The sequence below is a fragment of the Dipodomys spectabilis genome, unplaced genomic scaffold (genome assembly GCF_019054845.1).
Source record: "Dipodomys spectabilis isolate Male_0828 unplaced genomic scaffold, ASM1905484v1 ptg000017l, whole genome shotgun sequence".
Classification (NCBI taxonomy): Eukaryota; Metazoa; Chordata; class Mammalia; order Rodentia; family Heteromyidae; genus Dipodomys; species Dipodomys spectabilis.
Window position 1 is genome coordinate 556,546 of NW_024870694.1, and position 26,536 is coordinate 583,081.

General features: G+C 33.5%; 1 protein-coding gene across 1 annotated transcript in view; it reads right to left on the reverse strand.

Annotated features, from left to right (window-relative positions):
- Window positions 1–26,536, reverse strand: part of Zbtb20 (zinc finger and BTB domain containing 20) — a 699,482-nt gene that overhangs the window by 440,773 nt on the left and 232,173 nt on the right. Inside the window, exons 4-5 of the mRNA XM_042667352.1 lie at window positions 4,993–5,032; window positions 3,388–3,464 (exon numbers count right to left, since the gene is read on the reverse strand). The gene's annotated coding sequence lies outside the window, so the exon portion shown is untranslated. The remainder of the gene's footprint in view (window positions 1–3,387; window positions 3,465–4,992; window positions 5,033–26,536) is intronic.

Here is a 26,536-nt window from a genome sequence, read left to right on the forward strand (position 1 = left end):
AGTGTGGTGAAATATCAGAAGTAGAGATAAAATATTTGAGTTTAACAGTGAAATGTTGAAATCTCATAATTTTGGGAAGGGATGTTAAGTAATGGGAAGGAAATAAATGTGGATAGACATTGTCATATTCTGTCTCTACATAATCTGGGAAAAATGTTCAATGTTCTACTTCCTCAGATATAAAAATAATTAATTAGAATTATGTAACTTAAGTATTAAAAATCTATCACCTTTAAGGCATCTTCCAAGTTCAAGGTAATAATTTCAAGTAAAATATAGTTCAAATCTAGTATCTAAAATGATGCGGTACAGTATTCTCTTTTGATATTTATTTTCATTTCATTCTGCTTCATTGACATATAACCTGACTTCGTGGACTACTAATGAGTTGCAACCTGCACTTTTGGAAAATTGATGTGCCTATACATTCTAGTTCTCTTCCATTTGCTTTGTGTCTGGGGCATAACACAAAGGCTGTTAACTTTTTGAACACACTGATTTGAGCTTCTTCATAATGTGGCGGGGGAAGGTCTGGAGGTGATAAAATAAATTTAAGAAAGAAATTAAGATATGTCAAGAACTTTGCTCTGGTCTCTTTAGATTACTAAATGACAGAATCCAATAAAGGCAACATGAAATAAATTACCAGCTCAAGTAATTCATTTTAAATTATTAAAGTTTACTTCATTTTTTTCAGACTCTGAAAAACTTTTCTCTGATGGAAATGACTCCTGGCAACAGTGACATTCTGACACTACACATGTTTCATATTCTTAGGAAGTTTGAATTCTTTTGTCACAATGGTTCTGTTCAGATTACTGGCTTCATTATACCTGTAGTAAGCCCAATTAAACTATTGTAATTTCTAATATCTTCTGTGTACTTTATAAACCATCATAAAATTATTAAGCCAATCAAATTGTAAAACCAACTCACTGTGTAATGAAAGGCCTGGTATGAAAATATACAGGGCTAATGGAAAAATATGTGCTTGATAATATTCAGAGTTATTAAACTATCTTTTACGTATGCATTTTTGACTACTTTGTGAAGTTCAACAAAGGCAAATTACTTCTTGGGAAAACCTGTTAATATACCCCTAGAACAGAAGGAAGATTTGGGCCTCAGTGTCTGCAGTTGGGTCTATTCACCACTCTACATATCTAAGGATGATCTGTATTGGTGGTCAGTATGGTTGTGCTACCTGCATGACCTACCCTGTATTCAAATTTATTTCAAAATGAGAGGATAAAATTTTCATTTTTTATATTTTTTCAGCAGTAATGTTTAATGATGGTGTGTTCTTAAATTCTTTTTACCTCAACATTTCCATCTTACAGGAAATGTGAAAGGTTATTTGATGTCCTGCAATATTATTCAACATGATAACAGTACAATTCACTAGGCCTAATTTCTTATCATTTTGGATTTGCCTCAGAGGCTAAGTTTTATGAAAGCCTTAATTTGCATCAGCAGAAGCTGATTTAATAAAAATGAAAGGATCCCTTTTGGACATAAATTCTAAAAACTAGTGATGGGAAATAGGGAAAGAAAACTTTAGATCAAATAATTCTGAGTTGTAAAAAATATTGTGCTCTTATTAGTGTTAAGAAACTTTCTATGCAATGAAAGTTGATTTTGCTCATAGTTAACTTCTCAAGTCCTTGGCCTCTTGATCCAACCTTTATGATACTACTAGTTCCATTTCCTTGAAGCACATCTTACTGTACGAACAAATTAACAAATTAAGGTAGCAAATATCTGTCCACCATGGTGTTAGGTAGATTTAGTTTTGGATCAATTCCAGTGAATGAGATATAAGACACAACTTAAAAGACTACTGAAGCCCATTTGATATACAAATGTGATGAGCTACAAATAGACACTTTCATTTCAGTCAGGAATAAGAAGAATAAAGTCAATGAGGTAAAGACTAAGAGACTGACACCTACTCTGCCATAATTGTCTTTCCAAGTGTCCAGATTTTTATTCAACCTCTCTTGACCAAAACTATTCTAGGATAGAATGAATTTACATTTTCTGGCTTTTTTATACATTTTGTAATTGAACTAATAATATCAGCTATTTTGTGATTTCCAATTATTTTGCTAAGTATTAGGGATTGTTAAAATTACTTAGTCCTTAGTCTAACAACTCTTTCTGTCTGTGAGATTAACTGTTGTAGTTATGAAAAAAACCAATAACCCTCATTTATTCACTTGTACCAGCCAGGAAATGTGACTGGCTTTCCCTGATTCACCAAATACCTAACAAGGAGGTGATTCTTAATAACTCTAAGACTGTCTACAGACAACAGTGAATTATGAAAAAGTGCAGTGAAACGAAGTAAAGGTGGACGGAATTGTCTCAATCACCTTCACTATTCCGTTGGACAAGGACTGTGGCACTCTGAAAATCATGATATAGTATTCACCACATCTGGCATTACCACAACAGAGTTAAATGTTTTAAGACTCTCTAACAAAGACTTTAATTTATAAAACATGGGAATACATAATGTTTCTGGATATATTACCAAAATATCCATTTTGATCTTTTTTTTTAATGACTGACTTTCCTTGTACCATCTCACAACCTTTGAGTGCAGCATTAACATGATTTTCCTTTTTCCTCTACCAACTATAAGATTCTGTTTTCTTACTCTGGGTGTCTGAATCTTTTATATGCTCTGGTTCTATTCACTGCCTGTTATTCAGACATTGAAATCCCAAATGTTAATTGTTCTTCCAAGTACATTGACAAAACAGCAGCTAAATAAGGGTAGACCAGACTGTGATAGACTCTGACATGCATTTATGGAACAATGGGGCTCTGAGAGACAGCCTTGTAGCTCACGGGAAGACATAAGATGTACTATTTTGACTGCTTCCTAGCAGAATGGGGAACACACGCACACAAGGGAATTATGCATTTTAGTTTTGCCTGAAGTCCTCAAGGCAACAGAATCTCGTGATGTCATCATGAACTTTCCACTTTCATTGACACAAAGGCTAAGAATTGCTAATGACATCACAAAGGAAAATGGAATTCAATTTGGTTCCGTAAGAAATCTTCTGTTACCTTTCATGAATCTGGAACAAAAACTCGAGATTCTTTCCAAATAGGGTGATGAAGAGTGGGTGACACCCTCCCTAACGAAATTCAAACCAGCTAAAAGAAAGACTCCACAATTTTGGTTGGATAAAAAAGACATACTGAATAGTGAGCCCAACAACTTTTTTTTTTAAAGAAAGAAAGCATTTAAAGATGTATTTCTTCAGGGACATTTAAATTTTACTCATATCTGGTTACTATGTTACCAATGTTTTGTCCCTTTCTGGGTTGGTCACAGAAACACAAGGGAAGGTACAGGAAGCTTCTACTTACAGGAGGAATACAGTGAAGCTCAATCTTTTGTTTGTAAGGTGCAGTGATTTCAGTCTCTAAATGTAACTTCAGGCAGTCTGAAAAGAAACAGGTTAAAATCTCTTTCAGTTATAATTGGTATTTCAGATTTAATTAAAAATTAAACTTTCATAATGTTTCACCATCCAAAGCAATGCATTATCAGTCAAGCGTAGCTTTTTTTTTCTTGGTAAGGGGAAAAAAAATCCTCTTCCCAGAGTAGTTTTTTTTTAAAATGAAAAGGAAAAGATCTGAAGAGGAGGGGGGGGAAGCAATTCTAAAAAACAAAATATGCCTCCCTATTAAGGGATTCGTAATGATAATGCCTAGAAAATTATAGTGTTTCTGAGTTTTTTCTAGCTATCAGATTTTTTAAAAAATATACTTCTAAACAACAAGTTCACAGCCTAGAGATTAAATGCAATGTTAAGCTCAAAGCAAAAAAAAAAAAAAAGATGAAAAATGTGAATGCACATGTTAAAGAAAAAAATATGACTTCAAGTAGAATTGGAGGGAAAAAAGGATAGATCTGCTTCATATGATTGAATCAGTGGTAGGCAGATGGTGAAATAGAGGCAAATGAATATTGAGCAATACAAAATGGGCATTGCAGTCTTCTGGGTTTAGAGTGCCCCATTTCATGTGGTACATTTTTCACTTGCAGCCACTAGTATGTGAAGGAGCCCAGGAAGATCACCAGGTTTTGAATGAGACATTCTGGGTTAGCCTTGTGCTTAAAAAGAAAATATATCTTTATTCTTAAACTTTAAGAATCCAGATATTATGATCTCCAAGAATATCATGCATATTTGGGTTAAAAATCTCATACATCCTTTCCTTCTTCAAACAACATCTTAATACTTTAATAGTAAAAAGCACACACATAAGTTAGGCCTCTTTTTAACTTAATATAATGGATATATTAGTATTTTAGAAAAATATATTTCAAATGCAAATGGAGTTACTACAATTATCATTCAGATTTTACATAGAATAGGTTTAAATATATATATGTATTTGTAGCACTAAATGTATGTTTTATGTCCAACCTCACATAATGCAAAGTAATATCTTAATATTTCCACATGAGAGCATCATCATAAATTACCCACAAAATTGCCTCTATCAGTGGAAAATGCAGCTACTTCTCACTTTTCAGTCCCATTTTCTTCTCCTTTGAAATATGTCGATGAATAATTTTGGTAATATGTCTATTTGGTGTTCATAGATTTTAAATGCAAACTTGCTCAGGTTTACACTAAATCCACTTCATGAATGGGATCTTTAAAAAAAAAAATCACTGATTAACTAAACTTTTACCCTACTCCTCAAATGCCTGAATTAGACTAAAAATGCACCAGAGTAAAGACAGAAATTATGGAGGCGTCACCAGGGAAAACTGAATAAAAGAAAGGGAGAGCACACATATCCTTATAAGGCAACAAAATATTCATTAAAGAAACTGACAAAAATAACTGTGCTCAGAATTTATATGGCATAACAATAATCCTTGATAAATGATTCAGAAATATAAAAGTTGCTCACTTCTAGATAATCTGAATCACCAACTGGTATTGTTCTACTTACCAATAAAACATGGCTAGTGAAACTGATTCATTGTCTGCCTCTGGCAAGAAAAGGGATAGAAACCAGGCTGAATTTTGAATTGACCAGTCAGATTTCTTTCTTCTCATTTCACCAGATGTTGAATGAATTGAACTATCAGTTCAAAAGAATAAATTCAGTTCTGAATAGTCAGTCTAAGTTCTATTCCCCCGTCCCCTGGCATTCTTTCTTGCCTTCTTTAACCTTTTCTTTCTGCCATTTCTGTCCATTTCTTATCTACTTTCACTTTCTTCTTTAGTTCTCTTTCTGTCTTTTTATGACTCGGTATCTCCCTGTCTCTCTCTCTCTTGCTCTCACTCTTGCTCTCAATTTCATTCTCTCTTTCCTCTGGTGAAGGTAATGAAGCTCAAAAATAACATCTTGTATCCTGTTGAGGAAAACTTGGTCACAACTATCATTCCAGATGACAAACTCTTTCTTAAATATCTGTTTCTCAATCCGGCAAAAACAGATCAGCTGAAAAAACAGAGATGCAACATCACTTAGCACCAATACCACCACTTTTAATTCTTACAGTATATTTATGACAAGGAAGACTGAGTTTTATTTCTATTAGACTTAACCTCTCATAGAACCACAAATAAGACTAATAACAGGACTATTCTGTGGCACTCAAGCAAACGGCTGAGCAAAACAGATGGATCCTACTTTGCGCCAGGACTCAAAAAAATACAGTCGCCAACTCACTGTTGGCTACTACATATCTTGGCCCAAAGATGGACCTGGAAGTGAGACCAGTTGTCTTTGATATGAATACTGCTCCTCTTCATAACTGCCTCATGAACAAATCATTAACTCTGTCACCATGTTACTGTCACCAGTATTGGGTAGAAATTGCCTGAAAGACAGGTCATTAACAAAGTGAAATATTCTGCAGGCATCCTGAATGAGATTGAGGAGTAAAAGGTATTGGCATTACTATCTACTTGCCAACTTTCTTGTTTTTTCCAACTTCAAAACTGAACACCCTGAGCCTACCTTTAAAATAATAGATTTACAGAGTATTTATGTTATCGGAAGAATAATTTCCTCTTAACATTTCAGTTTCCAAAGTTTTAAAACTTTTTTTTGTCACAGAGATCAATGTTAGTCATTATTAAAACTGGAAACCACTACCAGACTTATCTAATCAGAACAAAACAATGAAAGGCTGTATAGATTAAGGTCAACATCCAATTGGGCACTGAGAAATAGCTCAGTAATCAATGTAAATTACAAAACAGAAAAATATGCCTTTCTGCAGAGGTCCTTTTGTAAAAGAGCTCAACAATTCTCACAAATTAATGATTCTGAATGGCCTCCTAAAGAAGTAACAAAGCTATTATATTACAGTAATCTGTCCAGTAAGTCTCAAGCCAGTAACTAAGTCCTCTGGTCAATTAAAAAAAATGAAGGAAGCAAGGTGCAAAGTGGTACATCTGAGCATTGAGTAGGCATGGGCTGCTCTGACCAGTTTGTCTTTAAAATTCCTTACAAAGATAAAAGTTTTAGATATCACTGAGTCACAGAACTTCAAGGAGAGAACAACAAAGTGCTCTACTTTTCAGATATGTTAATTCAGACACTTCTCTTAATGGCCTTCCAACTAAAACCAGTCCTGATTTTCATCTTTCTCTGATTTATTTTTCCAATTTATTCACCTCTAGATGATTTATTCACTTTGACATATTTCAGATTTTTTTTTTCTGGTCGGTCGTAGGGCCTGAACTCTGAGCCTGGAGGTTATCCCTCAGCTCTTCAGCTCAAGGCTAGCGCTCTACCACTTGAGTCACAGCACAGCTTCTGGCTTTTTCTGCTTATGTGGTACTGAGGACTCAAACCCAGGGCCTCATGCATGCAAGCAAGGCAAGCACTCTACCACTAAGCCACCGGTTTTTTGAAAGGTAAAGCCCTGCCTACAGTCAACATATTAGGGTAATTGTAATATGTTTTGGCATTTAAATTATTTATTTTCATTACTTAAAACTTTTTATTGTGGGAAGTTTCACAGATATGCATGAATTTAGTGTATATTACTAAGATGAACTTTCATGAACACATAATCCAGAGTCAACTTATTTTTGTATCTTCATATCCTTTCTACATTTTCTTCTGCCTTATCCTTTCAAAGATAATTCCAAACAGTACAGTGTATCCATGAATACTTTTGTATGCATTACTAAAAGAATGTGAGTGTTCTCATGGCCACTGGTGGCACATGCCTGTCATTCCAGCTATCAGGGAGACGGAGGTCAATGAAGATCATGGTTCCTGGCCAGCTCAGGCAAAAAAAAGTTTGTAAAACTCCACCTCAGTGGGAGAAGTTGGGCATGGCAGTGTACAACTACCATCCCAGCAACCATGAGAAACATAACATAGAATTAGAGAGTTAAAGAGAACAGGCCTCTTTTACAATCTTAGGAGTAACTCAACCAAACTTTCCTTACTATATGAAGGTAGTTATAAGGCTTTTCATGCATACCTTTATTGGACTATAGAAGTTCTCTTCTCTTTCTTGTTAAAAGCTATCACAGCAAATCTAGGCACTAAATTTTCTCAAATGATTTTGTGAAGCTAAGATGTGTTTTTCAAACTTCTATCCTGTTAATTTGATTGCTGGAATTTTTTTACGTCAACACTGAACAGATGAATCCTATCTGTATATAATATGTTTTTATTTTGCTGAATTTGACTTCTGGATATTTTGTTGAATATTGAATACTTGTCTGTTTTCATGAGGGATACTGATCTCCAGGGGTTGTGTGTGTATGTGTCTGTGTGTTAGTACTTTTTCTTGTTTAAATATTGGATAGAAATCACTAGTGAAGACATCTGTATCTAAAGTATCTTTTCTTCTCTTTTTTAAATATAAAATTTCCTATGTTTATTGTCAGAAGCCCATTCAAACTTTCTATTTCTTTCTGACTCAAATTGGTTAAGTTGTACATTTCTAGGATGTATCATTTCATCTAAGTTGCTGAAATGCTCAGGATATATCTTTTCATATAATTATCTTACAACCCATTTTATGTCTATGGGATTAAAATAAGGCCACTTTTTTTTCTTTCTTTTTTTTTATTGTGAAAATACTGTACAGAGGGGTTACAATTTCATGGGCAAGATAATGAGTACATTCCTTATCAAGCATTGCAGCCTCCTCCTTTGTTTCCCCTTCCCATTTCTTCTCATCCTTCCCCCGCCCCCCCACCCAATCCTCCTGTTTCCTTCCCCCTACACTACCTACCCCCATCTCTCCCCCCCCACCTCCCACACCAAAGATGTAAAGTTCGTTTTTGAAATAATACTGATCTTGATGACCTATTATCTTCTGTCCTTTATATTTGGTCAATATAGAAAAGTTCCATTAATTTTGTTGATTTTGTCAGCTAATTTTTGGTTTCATTCATTTCCTGCATTGTTTTCTTTTTAACTGAGTTTTGTTTGTTGTTTTGTGCATATCTTGAGGTTTGAATTCAACACGTGAGTGCTGTCCCTGAGTTTTTGTTCTCAAGGCTAGTAATCTATCATTTGAGTCAAAGTTCCACTTCTGGCTTCTTTTAATTGGGGAAGGTAGTTTATTGGAGATAAGACTTTCAGGGATGTGGCCAAAAGGAAATGCTACTACACTGCTGGTGGGAATGTAAACTGGTTCAACTACTCAGAAAAGCAGTATGGAGGGCCCTCAAAAGACTAAGCATTGAGCTTCCCTATGATCCAACAATCCCACTCCTGGGCATTTACCCAGTCATAAACAGGGTCACACAAAAGCTACCAGCACAACTACGTTCACTGATGCATAATTTAGCATAACTAAGATATGTAACCAATCCAGATGCCCCTCAGTAGATGAATGGATCGAAAAAATGTGGTATACATACACAATAAAATTCTGTGCTTTCATCAGAATGAATGACATTGAGCCATTTGTAAGGAAATGAAAAGACTTGGAAAAAAAACCATATTAAGTGAGGTAAGCCAGATCCATGGAAACATAGGCTCCATGGTTTTTCTCATTTGTAATAATTAGTATATTTCTAGGATAGTCCTAGAAGAGGATCACAATAGCTCAATAACTATATACACATGATCATATAAAATGATGCTAATCGAAATGAAGTCCAGGATATGGAAACAAAAGGGTTTTGTTTTTTCGCTGTTTTTGTTTTTATGTACTGTGTGAAGTTACTTATTTTTTCTTTCTTATTCCCTGTTGTCAATTGTTTTTTATTTTGGTACCCTGTGTCTTGTATCTGATTTGGGGAAGGGAAGAAGAAATAACAAAATAGTGAGACAAGGGACAAAGGGTGAACCAATTTAACTGGAATACTCACAAGACACTATGTTGAAAATGAACTTTGCAGGGATGGGAAGGTGGCTCAGTACAGGGCTGGGAAGGTGGCTCAATGGTAGAGTGCTTGCCTTGCATGAAAGAGGCCCTGGGTTTGATTCCTCAGCACTACATAAACAGAAAAAGCCGGAAGGGCGCTGTGGCTCAAGTGGTAGAGTGCTGGCCTTGAGCTGAAGAGCTGAGAGACAGCGCACAGGCCAAGTTCAGGCCCCACAACTGACAAAAAAAAAAAAGAAGAAAGAAAGAAAATGAACTTTACAACTTGGGAAGAGGGGAATAAGGAAGGATGGAAAATGGGAGAAAAACAAGGGGGGAGATTAACAATGTTCAGCAAGAAATGTACTCATTACTTTACTTATATAACTGTAACCCCTCTGTACATCACCTTTCCTATAAAATAATTTTTAATATTTATTTCTTTTTTTGTTGAACTAGCTTTAGTCTGTCTATATTTATTCCTGTCCTATAATGAAATAACTAAGGCTTATAAAGTGAAAAGATTTATAAAGTAGAAATGTTTATTTTGGTGAAAATTCTGGTTGTTTCTGTGTAAAATAGAGTGGCATCATTGATTTAGGCATCCGAAAAAGGTATCAATCACATCATGTTAGAAGCAAATTACTCTCCTGCTGATCCTGGAAGCAGTGTGAGACCAAAGACTTATGTATCCAAGATCCTCTTCAAGGGCACATGCAGGAAAAAGTAAGGCCCTCCCTCTAGGCTTTACCTCCTGAAGGTTCACAGGAATTCCAAAGAGCCACCCTGGGAATCAAGTCTTTAATAGTAAAGCCTTTAAGTTTCCTATGGGAGATAATACTCATTTTCAAACCATGCTACCATAGAACTACATGATTAGGACTTCTTATTTTTTTCTTAGATTTTATAATTTTTTGCCATTTCCTTTCAGCTTTAAGTTTCCATTTAATATATCTTATCTTATAACTGTCTTAGTCTATATTTATGGAGAAATCTTTAATTGTATCTTCATTTTTAAAAGAACAGTTTTGCTGGATATAAAATTTCTTTTTTTTCCATCAGCAGTTTGAATATACTCTCCCTCTGCCTCTAGCTTTCATTATATCTAAGAAGCAAGTTTCTGATCCTAACATTGATGACAGTATCTAATGAATCATTTTTTCTCTTTGTGCTTTGAAGACTTTTCTCTTTTCATTGGCTTTTTAAGAATTTGACAGTCAAACCTGTATAAATCCCTCTGTGTTTATCTACTTAGGGTTTTTGAGCTTCTTCAATATGTAGATTCATGTTATACATTTGGGGAATTTTTTGACATATTTCTTCCAATACTTTTCTGCCTATTTTCCTCTTCTCCTCTTCCATTATCCATGTACTAAGACGCTTGATGGTATATCATCGATTTCTAGAACTCTCCTCATTTTCTTATTGTTTTTCTTTCTTTTCTTCTTAATTTTTATTGATCTTCTGTCATCTCAATTCTCCTGTTTAGGCCAACTAGTAAAAATGATATTTATTTAAAAATAATTTTGGTTTTACATTTATAATATTTGGAGAATAAGTTCAGTAATGCTTTTAATTATTTTGTCATAAAACATTTACTTGAACATATTTACAATCAGTGCTTATATATCTTTGTAAATTCAATATCTATTCTTCCTACATCCATCCCCAGTCAATTTCCTTGACTGCTTTATTAACTGGGTATGGGTCACACTCCTATTTCTTTGCATATTTCATTTTTTCCCTTGAAAACTGACCATTTATCTATGTGATTTTTTGTTTCTCTTGTATGTTCTTCCCCCATGGTATTACCCCTGTTTTCACAGTATTTGATGTCAGTGCCCTGCATCTTGTATATACATTATTCTAATTTGGGGGAGGGGAAGGGAAATAACAAAATGCTGAAACAAGGATACAGGTTGACCCACTGTAACAATGAGATGTACAAGACACTATGTTGAAAATGGACTTTACAACTTGGGGGGGAGGAGGGAGGAGTTGCGGAGGTGAGGAGGGAAGAGATGGTAGGGGAAAAACAAAGGAGGGGGTAACAATGCTGTATAGGAAATGTACTCATTACCTTACTCATGTAAGTGTAACCTCTCTGTACAATAGTTTTACAATAAAAAACATAAAAAAAGAAAGTTGACATTTTATATATTATAGCACCTTTGGCTTCTAAATCTTTCCTTCACAGGTTTTTTGCTTTATTGTTGTTTGCTTAGAACATATTTGATATAACTCTGTGGAGTCTGTCTCCCCCATGCTGTGCAAATGCTGATGTCTCTTCTGAGTTTCTGTAGTTACTGTTTTCATATTATGTAAAGATTTGCTCCTGCATTCACACAGTTTATGGATCATCAATAGTTGGGCAAGGTTGTAATTAAACACCTTGGGACAATAAGGTCACAGCCTTGCTGATGGATGTGGGTGTATGTAAGAGAATATATTAGAAATTCAGGCACTTTAAAAGTCTTCCTACACTTCTGTTTTCCACTAGGCTCTCTTATATATCTGTTGAATGCCCAATGCCTATAAAAAGCCATTAATACATGGATAAGTTAATTCTTTCTGGTCTTACCTGGAGTAGGTGTGATGCCTCCCAGACAATTACAGGTAATATGGTAGCTTATCATGATGCATATGGAAGTCTCCTTTGTTAATTCTCTGTAAGGAATATATATCCAATCTGCCCATCTCTTATTGCCTGCCCTACTCTAATGTTTGACCTCCCTCTATTTGGAACAGAGATTACTATTGTTTAACAACACACAGGTCATGGGATGCTGTGATGTTCTACTTCACCCAATCACACCTCCTCCTAAGTGTGAAGTTGGGGGTTTTACAACTTCCTTTACCCTTGTAGAACTATTTTAAAAAATATTTTTGTTATCTTTTAGTAGTCGTACGAAAGAGTTGACATTCATCAAAGCAGTTTATGAATACAGTGTATCTCAATGTCACCCCTTTCAACATTCTCACACACCTCTCCAAACCCATCTCTTCTCTTACTTACATGTAGTTATGTTATATACTGAATTTCTTCCATTTAACAAAGCAGTTTATATGTACAATGTATCTTGATCTGTGTCATCACTTCAACATCATCTTCACCCCTCTGTTGCCCCACCCCATCCTTTATATTTTCTTGCCTGCATTCTCCCTGTTTCCCCACTTCATTCTTCTATTCTCCCCTTGGCCCCACCATCCTCTCTTCCAAGCACCCATTTTCTGGCACTCACTTTTTTGGGCTTTGACTTAGTCCTTTTACAGAATTACACTAAATTTGTGCTCTCCATATAGTCTATTACACTTCAGTTAATCCATTTTAGTTCCTTAATACCTAGTGTGTTTACACTCCACTCTTTTTCAATATAGTACTGGAATTCCTGGCAAGAGCAGTAAGGCAAGATTTTTTTTTTAAAAAAAGGATCCAAATAGGGAAAGAAGAAGTCAAACTATTCCTTTTCTGGAGATGACATGATCCTGTATTTAAAAGACCCTATAGGCTTCTGCCTCAAGTTACTAGAACTGATCCTAAATATTGGCAAAGTAGTGGGGTATAAAATCAGCCTACAGCAATCAGTATTCCCACAATTAGAAGACAGAGATTAAAATCAGGACAGCAATCCCACTAGCAATAGCTTCGAAAAGAAAGAAAGAAGGAAAAGAAAGTAACCTAGGAATTAACCAAAGATACAAAGATATGAACTTCAAAAAATTGAAAAATAAAATTGAAGAATATTTAAGGAAATGGAAAGATCTTTTGTGCTCCTGGATTCGAAGAATTAACATCATGAAAATGGCAATACTGCACTTGCAGAACTCCTGTGCCAAAGAAGTTTCCAGAAAGTGTAAAGGATGCAAACAGTCATGACTAAAACACTTTGAACTCCTAATTTTGTTAATGCCCCCATCACTATCACAGGTATCTAGTTTGGTTGCTATGTTTTATGTTCTTCTTTATAATAAGCATAAACAATTCCTTAATAAATGATCTTGGCCCACTTCTTTTTTCTTGCAATAGAGGAACCAGGCTCCTAGCTGCAATTCTGTATGTATTGAGGGAAGGAGTCTGACTGCCTTGGAACAAATATTTTCAAGATGATTCGACAGGTAAGGGAAACCTTCTATGAACTCACTCAAAGTTTTAAACATTTGGAACAGATTAAGAATGTAGATCAATTCTAAAAATACTTAGGAGGGTTGGGAGATTGGAGATTGGGAGGTGGATGAGACAGACAGATGAAGTTTTGTCCTTTTTCTACAGAGCCACTTAGTGACAAAGATAGAATTGTATTTGTTGGCTATGGGTTATCTGAAATTGGTAGATCTAACGACCTTACACAAATCTATTCTTAGACTTTAACTTATAGAAAACTAAGAGCTTCTAAACAGCTCCAAACTCTTATTTGAATCAAGTTAGTCTGGGCCAATTTATTCTCCTTAAGTTTCCTGTGCTAACCCATGGTATACTTCCTCAGGAATATGAGAAAGAGAAAAACATCTCTATAAACTTAAATCACGTGAATTAAAAAGTTCTCATTTAGAAAGGAGGAAAAATATTCGCTGTAAAGATGACTTTCTCTTTACATAAGGAACCACAATAAAATTCTCTTCAGAAGAGACTTTCACAGAGCACTTAAATTATGAATAGACTTATGTAATTGCTCCTCTCCCATAAATGGAAATAAATATGTAGCATCTGCTTCTAGGAATTTTCAAAACCTTTACTTTTCTTCAAAAAGACTGAAATGGATAGTGAAAGTCAGCAAACTTTGTGCAGTAGAAATGCAGAGTTTATGAAGATTTAAATTTGAATATCTGATGATTTTGGATAAATATTAGGATATCACGTTTACCAATTATTAGAGAAATTAACTAATTCACCAAGCTTTATCTCACTTAAGGGCCATACTAACTCACCACTAATCTAGGAATCTGTAACAGTAAAGATTATTGTTGTACTTGGAAAGTATGAAATCTGAGTCCTGGAATAACACAAAATATTTTAAAGGCATGGATAAGTCTGATCATGGAGTATGATGAAACCTCTTCACCTTGGAGAAAGCAATTCTACACCTTGTAGAAAGCAACTCCATCACTTTGTAAAGCCTCTCTCATTTATCTTCACATGTGACTTTGGATTTTATGGAATGCTTCTTCAGCTATTCTTCCAAGTGAAGTAGGTGCACATTTTCTTCAGCCATGTGTTTTGTTAGACTTTGTAATATTTTGTAAGATAATTTTAATTCTATCAAAACTTGATTATTCTTTCTACTATTAACAAAGAATAAAGTCCAATGCTAAAAATCTAGAATTTCCTGTTACACAATAAAAATCAAAGCTATACTAAGAGAAATCGTGTATATGAAACATTTTTCCTTCCATTTGATTTTAAAATGTACATATGTTCCCCAAATCTACCTTTAACAATCCAAAGCAGTTTTGTCCATCTAGTCAAAAACTGTGAGACTGAAATACTAAATACTGATGTTTATATTGAGGGTAATAAAAGAATAATTCTTATAAAGGATCCTTTTTTCTTATAAAAGTAGTCATTTGTCATGATATTCATAATCTCTTACAGTAATCCTTTTACACAGTGAAGAATATTTTATAAATACATTCTTTCTCATTTTAGTATTAACAATATACTTCTTCAAAATACTGCTGACAGACAAATGTAGAAATGCTTATACTATTCTATATGGAAAGTATATTTATCAAGATAGACCTAATTATTGTCTGTTTGTGGTTTCTCATTGTTTATCCTTATTATTATGACTATTATTGTTGTTGTTGTTGTTTGTTACTGTTTTGGTGGTCCTGATGCTTAAAGCTAGCGCTCTACCACTTGAGCTACAGCTGCATTTCTGGCTTTTTGGTGGTTAATTGGAAACAGGACTTTCATAGACTTAACTGCCCAAGCTGGCTTTGAACTGGGATCCTCATATCTCAGGCTCCCAAGAGTTTAATTCAATTCCAAGGAGTTATCCATTTTCCATGAGCTGTCATGGAATTACATCATCTCCTATGATCTATGATTATCTATGATTCAACAAAAGCCACTATCACCCCAGCCAATCCACTTTATTTTTCATTATCTCTATTTATACATTATATTTCATTTACTTTCACTAATATTAAATAAATATGGTTATATAATTTACCTCTCTTAAAATTGTCTTAATTTCTTTTTGAAAGAGTTGTCCATCTGTCTCTTTTGTCTACTCAGCTTTTTAAAATTAACCCTTTCATATATCAATTCATCTGAATTTTTGCCTGATACCATAAAAATTTACATACAATTTGAAAATGTTAACCTAGCTCTTTTGGAAACAAGATGATAAACTCATCCATGTTTTTATGATTACTTAAATTTTGTTTCTACCTTGAAAGCTATTCAAATAAGATATCTGAAGCAAAGAATGCATCTGTAACATCAGTGTTCAAGATTAAAATAAAGCTAAACTGAGCATCTTTTACTAAGTTACTTGAAGATGCTTCTTTTCTTTCTATGCAATATAAAAACAATTCAAACCCTTTGGAAAAATAGTGCATGTTTTCACATCATCAATAATAGTAAAGGGAGCTATGGATTATAGATAGTAGATTATGCCCAGAGCAGGATGTCCACTTAACAATATGTGTCCCTTGACAGAAGATGCATATCCTGGAGTAATAATTTCTTTAAATTTTGCACAAAATTACACAAAGATGGAAAGTTTTTTCTAAAGTATATTAGCCTATCAAGCAATCCATTAGAAATCCTCTATAATGTTTTTTACAGTATGCCTAAAATGATATAATTAATTACATTGTTATTTACCTTCTCCCTTGTTGTTCTATGTCTTACAAAAAGCCTCTTTGTAATGACATGATCACATGAACGTGGGACTTCAGGAATTAGAATAAAAATGCCTTAAAGAAAGCCTATCAGGCAGAAGATGGTGTCCACATCTGTAATCTCAGACCTTGGGAGGCTGAAGCAGTAAGACTGTGAGTTATAATCCAGTCTGAGCTACATAGTGAAGACTCTATCACAAAAAGACAAACTGTATCAACATAAGAAAAAGGACTTTAGTAAATCTGAGACAATGGATTACTTATAAAGAGAATACTTTTCCCTAAAATTAGCTTCTGACTTCTATTTTCCATGGTGACTTTCTCTCTTCTCCATGGCAGATTTTCTATATGTGTTTGAAGGTAAAGTGCCATAGAATCTCCAATGCATATCTCTGAAGAGTTTAATTCAATTCCTAGGAGTTATCCTTTTCCACGAGCTGTCATGGAATTTCATCATCTCCTATGGCTCACATTATCTATGATTCACAAAATGCTTCAACAAAAACTGTTATGAAGTGGGTTCTGTTATATATTCTTTCAACTAATTCACTTAGGTTTAGCCTGGAAATACGCCTTATATCAATATGTATTTCATTAAGAGAGTTGTGTCAATAAAGTAACAGGGAAAATAGAGGAAATGTACTGGATATAATTTATTTACCTTTTAATAAGACCCATGACATATTAAACCACACAGGAAACTCATAGTGAGTTTAGATAGAAATAGTGGCTAAAAATGTCTTGAAGTTTAGAAGCTGTATTGCTTAATCAATAGTACTGTTTCTAAATGAATACAGGATAATAGTCCCACAGAGAGAGGTATCATGGTTTGTGAAAAACATTGTTCAGTGTCAGTACTAATATATGAGAGAGGATCATATTTTATAAAATATGGTAAATTTTTAAATTTGTAACTTTGAATATATACTGAATGGAGAAATTCAAAATAAATGATGTGCTCTATGAGATAAAAATCTCAGGAGAGCTCAAATCATCATGCATTGATTGTTCATTCTTTGTTGAATGGTTCTAGAAATCTAGACCCACTGTTTAATAAATAAGAGATTCAGAAGGCAATGATTTTCAGTAAAGATGCAATAATGATAGGAAAAGTATGGTGAAAGCAGAATGAAGTAAAAATACAGAAATTATTTTGTATGATGTAACATTTTGCTAAAAGAAAGAAGAGGAATACAATACAATACCATATATTTGTTTGCCTATATAAAAATAAAAAATATTTAATTGAGATTTGTTTTGCATTTTCCTGCCACTTTATCTACTAATCAGAAAGTAAGTTCTTTGAAAGTCTGTGATTTAAGCCTTTTTGTACTATCGTTAATAATTACTAATAGCACAATACTGAGTAGAAAGTTGATTACCAGTAAATAGATTGGTATAAAATAGAGTCTAGTCAAAAGGGCACAGTTTAAAAATATCAAATGCTCATACATGCATTCTGTGTAAAAGAATAAAATTCAAAAGATTAAAAAAGAAAATTATATCACTAGATAGGGAAAGCAGGACACATTATGTTTAAGTATGCTGAAACGGTAAATACATAATCTATCAATTGCAAATAAATCTATATAAATACATACTAAACCCTACAGCTGATTATGAGACTCTCTGAGAAATAAAAACTCATTGACAGCTTAAAGAAAATGATTTGACCCAATAGCAAAAATCAGTTCAGTAATACAACACAATAAATTGCAAAGTATGATTAGTCATCCTAATTCCTGACCATACAAAAGACAATCTATGTTATTGAAACCTATGACATTTCTAAGATATTATCAAAATTATTGGTGCTTTTAGTTAGGATATGGGCATTATTAATTTTTATATAAAAACTCAAAATTCCAAATGCAAATCATCACTTAAGTTCAAACAATTTTTTAAAATTCATAATGGGGCATAGTATTTGATTAAGTTGCAAAAAGTTCCCACAACAAGATTCTAAATATAAGTTAGGTAGTAATAGCTCAAGCATAAAATTGTAACATACATTAGGGAAATGGCTATGCACCTGATTTCCAATGTCTAGTAAAAAAAATTCTTGCATGTGTGATGGATTAATTAATGCACACATGTGAAGTATTAATTCAAATTAAATGTTACAAGAAATGGTTTATATTTCTCATTTAGAGTTTGATGATATTTACCAGAAGAAAAGATCAATAAACTTCCACAAATGATTATAATATAAAAAGGATTCCAACCCACTTTACCAATATATAATATGGCATATCTGTCTTAAATCAACATCTGATATTCAACTTAGCTTGAAGAACACTGGAGATTTTACCACATAATCAGGAATCATAAGTATATGCACTATCATAATAATTATTCAACTGTTTTGAAAACTCTAGAAAAGTAGTATGTTAACAAAATTAAAAGGGAAAAAAGTAAGTGGACATCAATGTTAGCTGATAATTTTATGGCCTTGAAATGCCAATAAAACATTAAAAAATTTTAAAAGATTAGCTAAATAATATAGACATTGATTTCCTACTGAAAAATTAGGAAGAAAGGAATGTAAGCAACTGCAAACCATGCCAAGACACATTTTATATCTATACTTAAATATAGAAGCAATTTGGAGACCTATATCAATATCATGACAATTTACTTATGTATGAGCTATCAGATAAATTGAAAACATACTATGCTTCCTAACATGAATACTGTATATTGCCAAGACACTAATACTAATTTATAGACTTAATAAAATTCCAGTGGAATATTTTTATGAATTCAATGAAGTAAATGAATCTTGAATAAGTAGGTGACAACAGCAAAAGCAATCTTGAATGGGAGAAACATAGGGAGGATTTGACTTAACAGATTTATAAACATACTGTGAAGCCCAAAGTATAACCAGTGAAAGAAATGAAAGAACAGTTTCTAATGCTAATAAAATATATGCAATGGCATGATAATACAAAAATCAAAGGATAAATGGTGCAGAGACAGTTACTTATTGGGAACAAAATTAAGTAAGGCCTACAGGCCAATATAAATTTTGGAAGGAATAAAGAATTGAAAATATAAAATAGGCCTGGCTTATTTCACTTAATAGAATTTTTTCCAAGTCTTTCCATTTCCTGACAATTGGGGCAATGTCATTCTTTCTGATGGAGGCATAGAATTCCATTGTGTATATATACCACATTTTCTTGATCCATTCATCTACTGAGGGGCATCTGGGTTGGTTCCATATCTTAGCTATGGCAAATAACGCTGCAATAAACATAGTCGTGCTGGTAGCTTTAGTGTGGTCTTGTTTGTGATCATTTGGGTAAATGCCCAAAAGTGGCATTGCTGGGTCATAGGGGAGCTCTATGTGGAGTGGAGTCTTTTGAGGAACCTCTATACTGTTTTCCAAAGTGGTTGAACAAGTTTACACTCCCACCAACAATGCAGTAAGGTTCCCTTCTGTCCACATCCCCTCCAGCATCTGTTGTTATTAGAGTTCTTAATTATAGCCATTCTAACTGGGGTGAGGTGGTCCCATGGTTTCCCTTATTTGCAATAACTAGTATATGTCTGAGTCAAACAGAAAAGGTCAGATAAATTGACGTTAGGGGAATGAACCCCAAGATAAGTATTCAAGTGTTTTTTTTTGTTTTGTTTTCCTTTCATGCAATTGTTTCTAACATATTTATAAGATGATTTCTTTGTTGCTTTGTATGTCCCTCCCCCACTGTATAACCCATGTTTCACTGTATTTGATGTTGGTATAATTTGTGGAGGGGAAGGGAAAAAACAAATCGTTTAACTAGGGTGGACCCATTGCAACAATGAGATGTACAAGTCGTTATGTCGAAAACGAACTTCACAACTTTGGTAGGGGGTGCGGGGAGGACCAGGTGCGGAGAGGGAGGGAGTATGGGAAGGGATGGGAAGGGGAAACAAAGAGGAGGCAACAATGCTTGATAAGAAATGTATTTATCTTGCCATGTAATTGTAACTCCTCTGTATGGTGTTCTCACAATAATAATAAAAAAAGAAAATATAAAATGGAATTAAGATCATATTAGAAAAACGTCATATATCAGATTTCAAGGAAGATGAAACTAATGAACACAGTCAGAGGTATATAAAAAACTAACCATACAAATATTTTAGATCTTTTCAGATCAACAATAGCAAAAATAATTAAATGGCAAATGAAAACGAGGACATTTTTGAAACATGTTTGACAACACTAGAGACTTGATATTTAAAAAGCATTACAAACTGAAAGATGACATGAATACAGGACACTAGAAAACAATTTATAAAAAAACAAACCAATGGTAAATAAGTATATGAAAATTTTCTAGCTCCCTATTAATCTAATCAGAGCAAAATAAAACAAACCAGGCTTCTGCCTATTAAATTGGCAAATACTTATGATATTATTCAATGAAGGTGAGAAAAATGTTTAGAACAGTATTTTCACATGGAATTTAAAAAGCTATCAAAAAACTGCAAGTTTACATTCCATAACCCTAAAATTCACCTTCTAAGGGGACATGCTAAAAACATAATTCAAGGTGCTGAAAAAGATACACACACACACACACACACACACACACACACACACACACACACACACACACACACAAAACTAATCCTCAGAGTAAATAACAGTAGAATTGTGGTAATAATAGAACTTAACTTACATATGGAAACATTAGGTAAATTTTCCATTACATAATAAGATACAGTATTATGCAAATATTAAATGCATATCTTATGAATTTAAACTAATAATAAAATTGATGCTAAATGGAGCAAGCAGAATACAGGCTATGTAGTACCATAACACTGAAAGGAGGCAGAGCAAATTCTGAGACTTATTCATCTTTTATTAGTGGTGCTAAGTGCTTTAAACTTTACTTGCTCTACATTTTTTCTCCTTCTAAAATTCTCTTTAGTAAGTACACTTTAGCTATCAAATGAGCAAGAAATTGCTTAAGACTAATGTTGACTTAAATGTTAAGAATGAATGAAAGTAAAACAACAAATATCAATAAACTGACTTGCTATATATATTATTTACATAATATTATATATCTAATTATGACAGTTTCCCTCTATGCTTTGTGTCTAAAGTATATGTATTGAGATATTTATGTTATTTTTATTTCTGAGAAATGAAACTGAACTAAAATCCAAAGAAAAAAAATATTTAAAATCACTTTTAAGATTACAATGTTCTCTTTGTGTTCTAATGACTCTGTCAATTTGTGGTAGGTAAAATTTAATTACATTGATAATAACATTGCTGATACTAAATTCAAGATTGTACAATCTGAGAATGTTTACTTGGCTCACTTAGCCAACACCAAAGAATTCTCCCCCAACCAACTGTGACCACCATAATGAACAATATATTTGTTTTGCACCCTTCTTATGCCTGGTACCCCAACTACGTCTATTATCTGAAAGTAACAATAGATAGAACCTGGTGCTTAAAAATAGCTGCCAAAGTCAAGACATGCAATAACCTTCTAAGTAAGTTTGCTGGCTCCATATTGCATTTGAAGGCACACCCCCTCCAAAAGTCTGCACTCACCATCTGCTATCAACCGCAGAATAATGTGTTCAAGTCTGGTGTTGCTTGGCATAAGCAAAAACAGTCAATGTCCAACTCCATTCAGATATGTGCACCATATCAGGAACCTTATGACACAGTCCTCAACATCAGTGGAGTCCTTTCGAGCCCTACTGCACATCAATCAAATATGTATGACAGTCAAGCTGATAGAAAAACTCGAAGCCAATCGTAAAACCTACTGTGCATGGATCTCTCCAGTTGCCTGCAGTTCACCTTCTATTAAGATGATAGCTTTGGCCTAGTCTTCCATGCCAAAATAAGTCCATGGAGTCACTCTGGCAAGAAGAAGGGTCTATATCAATGTCAACAAACACCTTTCTTGCTGCCGACCCTACCATCTGTCCTCTCACTTCCTACCTACCTTACTTTGTGTGGACCTTGATGAATGGGATTCAAATAGTCCAACATTATAGTTTAGCCAGGCTTTGCAGATGGGGTCAACATAACTACCCTCTGGTCAATATCCAAGCTGACAAAGCTGATGGGTGATCTGGAGAGTGTCTTTTGTAAACTTGATATCATAAATAAAACAAATGAAGAAATTGCTGCCAGTTTTGAGGTTTTAAGTTCATAAAAAGCATGATAGGTTCAATTTAGAGTGACTTTGTTTGTAAAATTCCTAAATATATATTTATAAAGTATACAGAAGTTCTCTTTCAGTGTTATAGGTAAGGGAAATATAATGGACAAATAAAAATAAAACTGGTTACTTGCATGTATTTACCAAGTAGTCTGAGAGGAAGGGAAAAAAGTGTCACAAATCTGTAGAAATAAACCTTTAATATGTAATTGACAATGTTTAAGTAATATATTTCATTATTCATTACATGCAACAATATTAATGTTAAATGAAAAAAATAGACTTCATATATGTTCTTCAGAAATTATATAGCATTTACAAACATTAGGTAGAACAATAAAATTAGGTATATAATAGAAGGAAGTACTAGAGAAATAATCATTTTTATCACAAAAACATAAATATAATAATTAATATTGGTGTTCCTGTAGCAAATAAATTTTTTGTTGAACATACTGACAATCTTCTCATTTAGGTCATTGAAAGTATACTTAAGTCAGGCATTGACGGCTCAGGTCTGTCTGTAATTCTAGCTACTCAGGAGGCCGAGATCTGAGGATTACTGGTGGGAGAGTCAGCAAGAAAGTCCATGAGACACTAATCCCCAATTTACCACTAAAAAGCTGGACATGGCTCAAGTGGTAGAGTATCAGCCTTGAGGGAAAAAAAAGCAGCGGTGCCAAGGCCCTGAATTCAGGCTCCAGTACTGGAAACAATAACAAATTTTTTAAAAAATGACACTTAAAACACTAATTATGTATGAAACAAACAGAAGATTTCAAGAATTGTCACTGGTTTCAACCTAATTAAATATGATGATAGAGTGATAAGTCTATAACTTTTCCTTCATGAGAAGCTAAATATACTCCTAGAATGGCCTCAAACTCACCAAAATAAAAACAAAAACTGTCTACCATAAATCTAAAACACAGTCAAACTCCAGGAAATTTATGTAAGTAATAATTAGAAGATAAATCTTTATCACATGAGAAAATGAATGAAGCACTATACATACAATTGTTCAAAGCAATCTATCATAATTCTTTATAATTAGTAAATATCTACTAAATGTTGTAGAAATAACCAGAATTTAATTGAAAAGAAAAATACAATGAGTCTTCTATTAGTAGAAATCAAATCTTTCCAAATCCATGGGAAAATGACTCAAACAAATTATTTTACAAGGTATATCAGTTGTCTTTATGTTATGAATTGGGATGAACTCTTATTGTATTTAAAGAAAAATAGTGTGTTTTCTTTGAGGAATTACAGTGGAACCTAAAAAACGGATTATTTTTAAATTTCTAAATATGTTCAAATTTCCTAGCATTCTTTGGTCAACTAAGATAATGCCATAGAAATCCTACATAAAACCTGAACCTACAATGTTCTGGCCTAATCATGTGGCTAATCTCTTTGATTTTTCCTGAAATATGTTCCCATCCCATTTTCTATGGGAATTCTCCCACTGATTAACACAGAGAATGAGAAGTTGGCCTGTGCTCTATAGGCACCATTGAAATGTGGCCACCTGAGGCATGTAGGGAGAGTATCCAGCTGGCATACCACATGTTGCCCTGGAGTAGTATACAATGAGAGAGATATTTTGGCTAAGATTACCTGGGCAATCTCTACAAAGGTCCTGATGATGAAAAGGACTTTAGCAGTATCATTGTCTCAGGCAAGAAATATGAGCCAGGGAAAATCCTGTTTCTAAGTTTATATATTTTAGAATAAAAAAATCTTGGAAGAAAAACCAAAGAAATCTATGAAAGAGAAAATTTGGTCATCAATACTAGGTTTGTTTGTTTTTTTTATCCACACCACTCAGACTTTTTAGAGAACTCCAGATACTTTAAAATTAATGCTTATGTATATTACATGACTATAAAATATGTAATGAATTTCCTAAAAACAAGAGATGCAAAAACATACCTTAAAAATTGATACATACAGTGTAATTTCTGTGTATATTATATAATCAAATAAATACATATACTACGCATTTAAGAAACCTTGTTTTTATTTTTATTTCATACAACTTGTGAAAAAGAAAATCCGTACATTTGAACTGTACTGCCAACGACACAATTTTGTTAATTTGACTCTTTTTTCAAAACACCATAAGTGATTAGAACACATAATGCACTAGTATTTTTGCCAATTTTTGTTTTTAAACTAAAGCTGTTTTTTAATTACATAAGCACAAAATCAGAATTTCAAAAATCATCAAACATATTTCAGGGTGAATTTTAAAATAAGCCCACTAGATTGTTTGTTAGACCAACTTTGAGCGCCAGGAACATTTTTGTGAAATTCCACTGGGTTAAATGGGGTAGCTAGGAAACGCTCCTCATGGTGAGAAAGAAGCATATGCATTATTTTCAATAAGTTTTGTTTAGAGTTTCCACCCTCCTACTGAGTTGCTCTGGCGATATTTACAATACAATATGAGTATACATCTTAAGGGATTTATGATGTCACCAACTGCTTAGACACAATTACAGCTGGGTTTTACATTTGTGTTTATATGCTATTTTGCATATAGATTCCAAAACCAACGAAGAGAAAATTTGATACAAAACACATTCTGGAACTGAAAGACAAGATTCCATCTATCAATATAACCAGTTGATAGTACACGAAGACAGAGTCTGACACTAAGTGAAACAACCATAATTGTTTAAATATGCTACTTCAGCCACTGGAGCTGTCATTCAAGAAGCTTTTGCTTTGAATCATTAATTCAATGCCACATGAATAGAAATTCTGATTTTTCAATAGATTTTGGTGGTGACCTGCCTACATAAAGAAAACTAATACCTATATGGAAACTTGCAATTTGTCATCTATGTCTATTTGAACATACTTAAAATATTATAGTTGTGGGCTTAATTTACATTTTTCCTAAAAGCTGAGACAAATCACAAAGATCACAGTGTCCTTAAAATTAATGAGTTTCAATTTATATCAGAAAAAATAGACACTCTGAGAGCTAGAGTATTGGCAGAATATCATACTGCTAAGTCCAACAGCACATTTAATGTGGTTATTCAAATCTGAATAAACCATAAATATTTTTCTTAAATTTTCTTTATCCTAATTCTAATCATTTACTAAAAATAGTTATATGGGTAGCTTAAATATATAATTAATTTTATATATATTGAACTAAATTTTGTAGTTTTGTAACCAATAAAATTTGGTTTACAATATGTATTTTTCTCCAGAAATTTAATGATTCTATTATCTTAGTTCCCTGATAGCAACTTTATTCCTAAGAAGCTGGAAAATATTAAGATTCAAGTTTGTGTATCGTTCACCTTTATTGACTACCATCCATAAAGCCAGAATCAGCTCTGCTTTTGGCTGATCATCATATCTAAATATTGATTCCTCTAAAACTCGCATTTTGAGAATTTCTTCATTTTAGAATTACAAGTGGAAAGTCACTTGTCTTTGATATAAACTGCATGCAATAAAGAAGGAGGCAGTCCTACACAATAAATATGTAGGGAATGGTTTTCCACCTCTGCGTGTTGCAGAAAATCCCACTGAGTTAAGTAGGGTTCTACCAAGGCCACTTAAACATATTAGCCTATTATGCTCCACATTTCTTTATTGTTCTCAAAAAGCTAATGAAATGTTCCAGTGTAATGTTTATGCTGGAGTACTTTTAAAGGCATTTTAGAAGTGATGTTTCTCTCATAACTCCAGAAGGGGGTTCCACTTCCTAAAAATATTTAGTAGACCATGCAGAGACCATACAGTTCCATTACTGAGAATGTTTAGATTCATAGCTGGAGAAGGAAATCCTTAAAGATAATCACATAAGAGTTTCACAGTGTTGTCTTACCATCATTTAAAATTCACAGGATTTAGAAAGCTGGCAGGAAATATTCTGTAATACACCACTGAAGGGATAGGTTCAAAATATTGTGTCTATGCATAAGTAAATGTGATTTATAGTGGTCAGTCTATTGGTTCAGAGCATCATGTAACAAGGAACAAATGACTTTTCCAGAGTCAATTAAGTTTAGAAAAACATCCCTTCACTGAAATTCAGATTGTAGAGAAAAACAAAGAGTTTAATTCCCTTTTGGGGTATGAATTAACCTGCAACTGAAAGAAGAAAAAATAAGAGTTCTTGATAGCTATG